This window comes from Cavia porcellus, unplaced genomic scaffold, assembly GCF_034190915.1.
Source record: "Cavia porcellus strain 051 isolate PalLab524CR breed Dunkin Hartley unplaced genomic scaffold, mCavPor4.1 scaffold_4, whole genome shotgun sequence".
Lineage (NCBI taxonomy): Eukaryota > Metazoa > Chordata > Mammalia > Rodentia > Caviidae > Cavia > Cavia porcellus.
In genome coordinates, this window is record NW_026947487.1 from 93,923,064 (window position 1) to 93,930,431 (window position 7,368).

Here is a 7,368-nt window from a genome sequence, read left to right on the forward strand (position 1 = left end):
TATCACAGTTCTGTGGATATGAATGACTTTCTACCAGATTCTTAAACACTTTAAGGCAATTTACTTAGATTCTAAATAATCTACTTCACTGCAAGTTAGAATCACCTGAGAGCTTTAAAACAGATAACAATATCTAGCACCAACAAACAGGATCTAATTAAGTCAAAATATTGTTGGGATCAGTACAGAGTATTGATTTTTGTGGATGTACTTATGGTAATTCTAATATGCATCCAGGGCTAAGAATTGTTGCTCCGAATATCCTTGTGGGAAAACAACTAAATATTTAGAAAATATATACACTTCAGCAAGGTTTCTTCTGAAACCCAACAAGCTTGTCAAAGGCATTAGTTGTTGTTACTACCATTATTGTTATCATTTTCATTGCTTTTGTGACTATTGCTATGTCTTTCTCTTGCTTTATGACCTTGTTCCTGTCTGTATCCGAATCTGTAAAATGGGAATAATAAACATTACAGCCCAAAGTTCTGGAAAGAATAATGTGATGTGTTATGAGGGATTTTGGAACAAACAATTCTCTTAACTATTTCTCTTTTTCTCCTGAAAACTTCCTCAAAATGAATTAGCAGTATCCCTAATAAAACGATATTCTAAAGCACTGATAACATAATGTCATGCTTTTGAAGTGGCATAAAATAACTTCATAAAGATAAGCTAACATTATTATTTATGCTATTATTATTTTCTGTATAAAACTTGTGTTTGTTTTTATCTCATTTAATCTTCCAATCAAATTTACGAGGTATATGTTTCCATCTGAGAGTTAAGGATAATTGCTCACACAGTAAGTGGCAGAATCTAGACATGGAAATATCACATTGAATCATTTCTCATCACAAATACCTTGTACTAATAAGAATAATAGCTTGTGTGTTAGAAAGAGCTGCTAGAAAGGTGGTTGAGTGGTTACATACATTCTCGTTCTCTCTGGATGGCTTTTTTGGAGGGTAAGTAAATCCTACTACACTGAGATGGTGTTTTGAGGGTATGAGGAAGCACGTGTGCTCTGTGGTTTTGGCACATGCATCCATGAAAAATGTCTAGAAACAATGCCCTAAGTGAATGTAACATTTACAATTGGTATCTGATTGGTTGCAGGAATCCCCAAGGTCCTGTACTAAGTGCTGCAATCTCATGTTGCAGACTGACTACAGAAACACAATTTAGTAAATGAAATAAACAATATGATAGAATGCTTCTTGTGATGACATCTCTGGTTTTAGGCATCATAGTCATTCACGAAGCCCTTGGTTAATGGATGGCATCAGGAAATTCCGGCTCATGGAAATTTGTTGTCTCACCTAAGATCCTTCACGGACCTGGCCTTCCTGAGGCCCAGCATGGCTCCCCTTTTATTCTACCAAGTAAAGTTGCTCTTTCTTCATCCCTGTACTTTCTCTGTACTTGAAATTACTATTTAGGATGGTAACACAGTAAGTTAATTCTTCTATCCATCTTCAGTATTAACTTCATCTTTACTGAATCGGGAGAGGTTATCTATACAGCTCTTTGGGAAGGAAATCAAAGTCTTTGTAATACTTGGAGCACGACACCCACAACCATACAAATGAAGAATGTTTGTAAATTGATACAGTTATTCCACAACGTGATATTTCTGGGTTTAGAATGTTATGATCCATGTATTTCATGGCCTTTCATCAAAAAAAATCTTTGACCTTTGAAATTATTCCTGGAGAAGTTATTCCTCCAGGATCATAAGCCCCATTTTTCAGATAAGGGAAATAGAGGTTCTAGGAACTTATGTGAATTACCAAGGTGATCAAATATAATTAGGAGAGAAAAATACAGTAAATGACAACAATGTTTATCTATTCTGAGGTTAAGCATTTGCTTTGAAGAAGTGATAAATTAATTCCTAACTCATAGCAAATTGTTGTAAGTTTATTTATAAAATTGGAAGCATTGGTATTTTACTCTTCCACCCTGTTTGAGAGAAGGAGGATCAGGCAAGGTACCCAATATATACCTCTTCTTGTTTTTCTTTAGAAGCGATGATACATTAGCCAAAATCATAGTTTCATAACCATATGTGAAAAAAGATATTAAAACTGATTGCTGCTATTTTAGAAATCTCATGTCTGGATCCATACTTTACCTGTCCTTCATTGGAACATAGATGTTTGCATTGTTAATCTTCCATCTCTTGAAAATGTTAGAATGTACTTGCTATTTTAAGCCATCACAAACAGCCTTTGAAAAATATATTCGAGTCTTAGCTCTCTCATGTCTCACTCTAGACCTGAGGAACAGTTATGCCCTTGATAGTGTCTCTTTGTAAGGATGATAAAGAGACCCATGCGCCAAACCAGCCCGTACCCAGCATAGAAGTGGGGATTAAGAAAATTGTGAAGATAATGCAGGAGGTGACTGTTTCTCCTGTCTCCGCTTGGAAGACATTTTCAAGGGAATTTTCACAATGCGTGCCAAAATGCTATTTTCTTTGTGTGAATATAATAGCTCTATACTTAGAATCTCAGGGAATCCTCCAAGTACTTTACATGTGTGAATTCTTTTAATTCTTACAACAAACATCAGAGGTTGTTGGTATTATGATCCTGGCTTTATTGAGAAGGTGATATTTAGAATCTACAGTTGTTATAGGACTGTCTGTAATTTATTCCTAGTTCTAACGTCGCTTGTACAGACTGACCCTCAGGAAACATCTGATTATGTTCTTTATTTTACCAGTCTTCCTATATATTAGTTTAAAGCTAGTTTATGCATTTTATTTCTCCCAAATTTATTCTGAGATATACGTTTGGAATACGCACGGGGAACATACACTGTTCCAAAGATATATTAAAAGGAAAGGAAATATTTAAAGATTACTCCTCATAGCCTTTTTCTGTTTGTTTGCTTTAAAATATTCACTGAATGTCCTTTGCACACCAGTCACTATGCTGAGTCATAATCAGGTACAATTTTTAATGTGTCTGCTACTGCAATGTCTCTGTATAAAATGTAGAAATTCAAGAAAGGAATTTATTTAATATACAAATTAATGAGCGATTTCTAGTTGATTTTGCAAGAGAATGCTTATTTGTCATAGGGGGATACGCAAGTATATTCATTTTCCCTTGAAGAGCAAGATACAAACCTTGTAGTGTGCGTGCGCGCGCGCACACATGCACTGGGGGCGGGAGGATTCTGATATTTATAATTAAAAATGTTACATTTTACTATAATAATCTATTTATTAAAATGTGATCCAGACATGTGAGAGGGATATTTAGAATAAATCAAACAGCATGAGAGCCAGATAAAAGTGCAGAGTTATTGTCAGACACAGAACAACTTGGACAAGAAAAACAATTTCCAACAGAGCAAGGAGGGTAGGGAGGAAGGAGGGAAAAATAAATAAATATGAAACCAAATTATTAACAATGATTTCATTGACTGTTTCTTGTTTTAACCTTTTTAAACATTGCTGTATATTTGATGATTTTTATGATGATCTTTACCTATTAGAAAGGAAAACGTGGTAATATTCTGTTTGGAAACTATCTTTGGGGTGTTTTTGGATGACATCAAATCCATTACTCCATGGTTTTGCTTTGTTCTTCCCTCAGCACTGATTTGGAAATGTTTTCAACTGTTCAAGAAGCAAAACATCCTCACAGTCTAAAGTTACAACTCCTCAGGGAATCAACTACGTATAAGGCAGTGTTTCTCAAAGCTGCTTTTGCGTTGGGTCACCTACATCATAAATTGGTGGTGTACAAATCTCACAAATGTTTCTAACATGGTTTGAATAATGTGAGAGCCACATCTTCTCTTATCCATCCCCAGGGTATTCCAAGAAATACTCAGTGTTGAGCCACATTGATCCAAACACTGACTCTCATGGCTTCTGAAGTATTAGGAAATGGAATACTTCAGTAAAATATTAGTGTCCTGGCGTGAGTAACTCACAGTGACAGAACAGATTCTGCCTGAGATCTTGTGACACTGACCAAATGAAAAATAAAGGAGACTCCATTCATTGATGAAATACTATTTGAACTATTTGAACAATGACTGTGTCATGTTATCTTATGGTATCTCCTTTTCTGCACAAAATTTGGTGTGGAACAAAACATGGCCTTAAATAGAATTGTTGTATGATAATCATTAAAAGCTTAATCATGTTTTCAATCAAGTTACATGAAATATCCAGAAAGGGAAAGGAAAATAACTGTATGGTTTGACATAGTAGCAGTTTATTTATTAAGAAATTGTGTTTCTCAGATGGTTTCATGCAATGTTTTGTGCAAACAGGTTTAAAGAATTAGACTAGAGGGTTTTTTTTTTCTTGCTGTGTATGAATGGAAATGGACAGTTCGAGTCATTAAGTGAATAATTTAAATAAAATGTGCCATCAGTTGACTGAATATTTTCAATGGGTGGTTTGTGATTCAAGATTTGATTTAAGATGAAAGCTAAACTTTAAAGTTGACAAAAGATCATTAACTGTTTTCTTTGTGTAATATTTGCTTATGATGGAAAACATCCACAGTGAACATTTGTGTTTTCTATATGCTAAATTCTGTAGAAGTCACTAAGGGTAAATTTATCTTTTTGAACTTATACGAAAAATAATACACTTTGCTAATTTGTTTTTGAAAATCATTAGAGTATGAAAAAAATGTAAAAGGGATACCAGAACTTTATTATCAACATTATTTTCCGTAATAACCCATATCTATTTTCACTTTATTCTGTACAAAATAGTCTATAAATATATATTTTGAAATATTCTTTACAACACTCTAAGCATTTGGATAGTTATCCTAATTTAGCTTTTTCAGTAATCTAATACTCCATATGTGGATTATTTGTATGTGATGGAAAATATAGGAAGAAAATAGAAATGGAAAGGAGATTAGCAAAGAGAGGCCAAATATGTAAGAGGTCTTTGTGCATATTTGGATTTTTTGAAGTGTTAATTGTAACAAAGCTAACTATGAGGCTTATTACACATCATCCTGATTGGGTCACAGGGTAACCAGAGTGGAGGTCAAGCAGTATTTTGGATGTGGCTGTGAGGATCTATTTTGGTAAAATTAAGAACTGAATTTGCACACTGAGTAAAGCAAATCACCTTTCTCTGACCAGCTGAAGACCTGAAAACATGACAGTCTGCTTAATATCCATCTTGCTTCCGGCCTAAGTAACAAGGAATTCCTCTTATCTGGCTAACTTGAGCAGGGGAATTAATTTTGGTTCAGCATTTGGATTTAACTGAAATTTCAACTTTCTATGTCTCTATCCTACAAGTCTTTGGACCTGAATTGCACCAGCCATTTCTGAGTTTTTTTCATCCATTGGCTTCTGGCCAGAAATACGTAGTTATCTTCTCTCAGTCCACAGCTTATTAACTTTGTATCTGTGGGCTTATTAACTTCCATAATCAGTGGAGCCAAATTTTTATAATCTACATTTTAAATTACTTATATTTATCTCTATCTAATCTATTTATTCTATCATCTATCTTTCTATCCATCCAATTAGACTTGGTTTCATTTCTCTGGAGAACTTTGAATCATACGCGTATAACTACGTAATTCTGTGTTTAGCGATATGAAATGTCAAAGTAAACAATGCAGACATACAAAATCAAATACATAAATATCACAAATTTGCAACTTTTTACCATATATATATATATATATATATATATACATATATATATATATATATATATATATATATATATATATATATCTTCAGTTTATCTCAAGAGACCGAAAAAATTTCACACATGATTTCTCATGTTCTCCTTCCTATTTATCCCTATTCCATTTTTTAAATAGACATTTACTATATTAAAAGACATATTGCACTCAAAATACTCCTGCTTGCTTCAAAGATACTTATTCCTTTATTTTTGCTGCTTTCTGAAGCAGTTCTGGACATCGTCTTGCATGAGACGCTTTAGTTATGCTGTCAGGGCTGCCTCCATGTCCTGGTGTCCATTTGATTTTTTTGTTTTGTGTTGTTTTCTTTTTTCAGCTTTTATTATATATTAGTAGATATTTCTAGTATATAATGATCACATTTCTTATGGGGAAGAATGTATGTGTACATTCCTTATGTACATGACGTATCTTTTTTATTAACATTATTGGTACACTTTTGACATGCATGATAATCACATTCATCATAGGTTTGAACCTTTACATAATGCATCTTAATTCTTTTTCTGTGTTCCTCTCCCTTCCCTTACTTCTTTCTTCTCTTCTCCTATTATAAAACTTTGCTTCCATTGTTTTCTTTCCATTCTTATTTAAAATCCCTGTCCCCTTGCTCCAATACCTCTCCCTCCCCTCTGCCTTGTTTCCCTTTGGATCCAGTAGGAACCCAGCTCGTCTGCATGCACACAAACACAATCATTCATAAGCATACACAGTAATTAAGTTTTGATGTTTTTCTCATTTAACTTTTGGCTAAATCATTGCTTTCTTTTTGTACTATTTTTAAATATTGGAAATTGCTTTTTTCTGATAGTTGAAAATTCAAAAACAGTAAAGGTCTAATTTGCTACATTTTTATTACACAAAGATATTAATAGCATACCGATAAAACACATCTGGTTAAATTACTTGTTCAGCACACAATTTGATATTGGTCACGCACATATGAATTTACCTTTCTGTGTTTACATTTACTTTCCTCATGTTTTTATTTGCTTTGTATCTGAAGATCCTGAACAATAAGTAGGTAAGTAGTTGAAATATATTTTAGCACTTGTAGTATCGTATTTTTCTAAAATTATTAATATTTGACTGAAAATAAATGGAAAAGTACAACGTTAAGTAGTTTGCTCCAGACAGTTACAAATTCTTGTCACACTGTTACAAGTTCTGAAGACTCGAAAAGCACCAAGGCAGGTTTGCAATGCTTTCTGAGGTTGCCAAGGTATTGGTGAGAAAGCAGCTAGGGAGGTATTAGGGGACTGAGCAAAGTATGTTTTATACATGTATGATTATGCCAAAATGAAACGTCTAGTCTGAGTAACAACATAGTTACTGATAAAATATTTTTAAGACTCTTTTAACATGGAAAGGAATTTTTTGAAAATCAGGGAGATCAGTCTGAAAAATGTAACAGCCCAGAGCAATTATAAACAATACTTTTTTCTCTTCTATTTGCTCATAGAGATGATTTAGAAAATTAGTAATGAGTAGAAGAGAGAAAACTATAGATACAGAAGGAGAGAATCTAATCCTAGTGAGAGGTCACAGAAAAATTTTTTGCATTTACTTATTACTTTGTATAAAGTTATCTCTTTTCTCCAGAATCTCAAATATTTGTTGCCAAAAACAAGAGCCTGAATTTAGCTTCAGG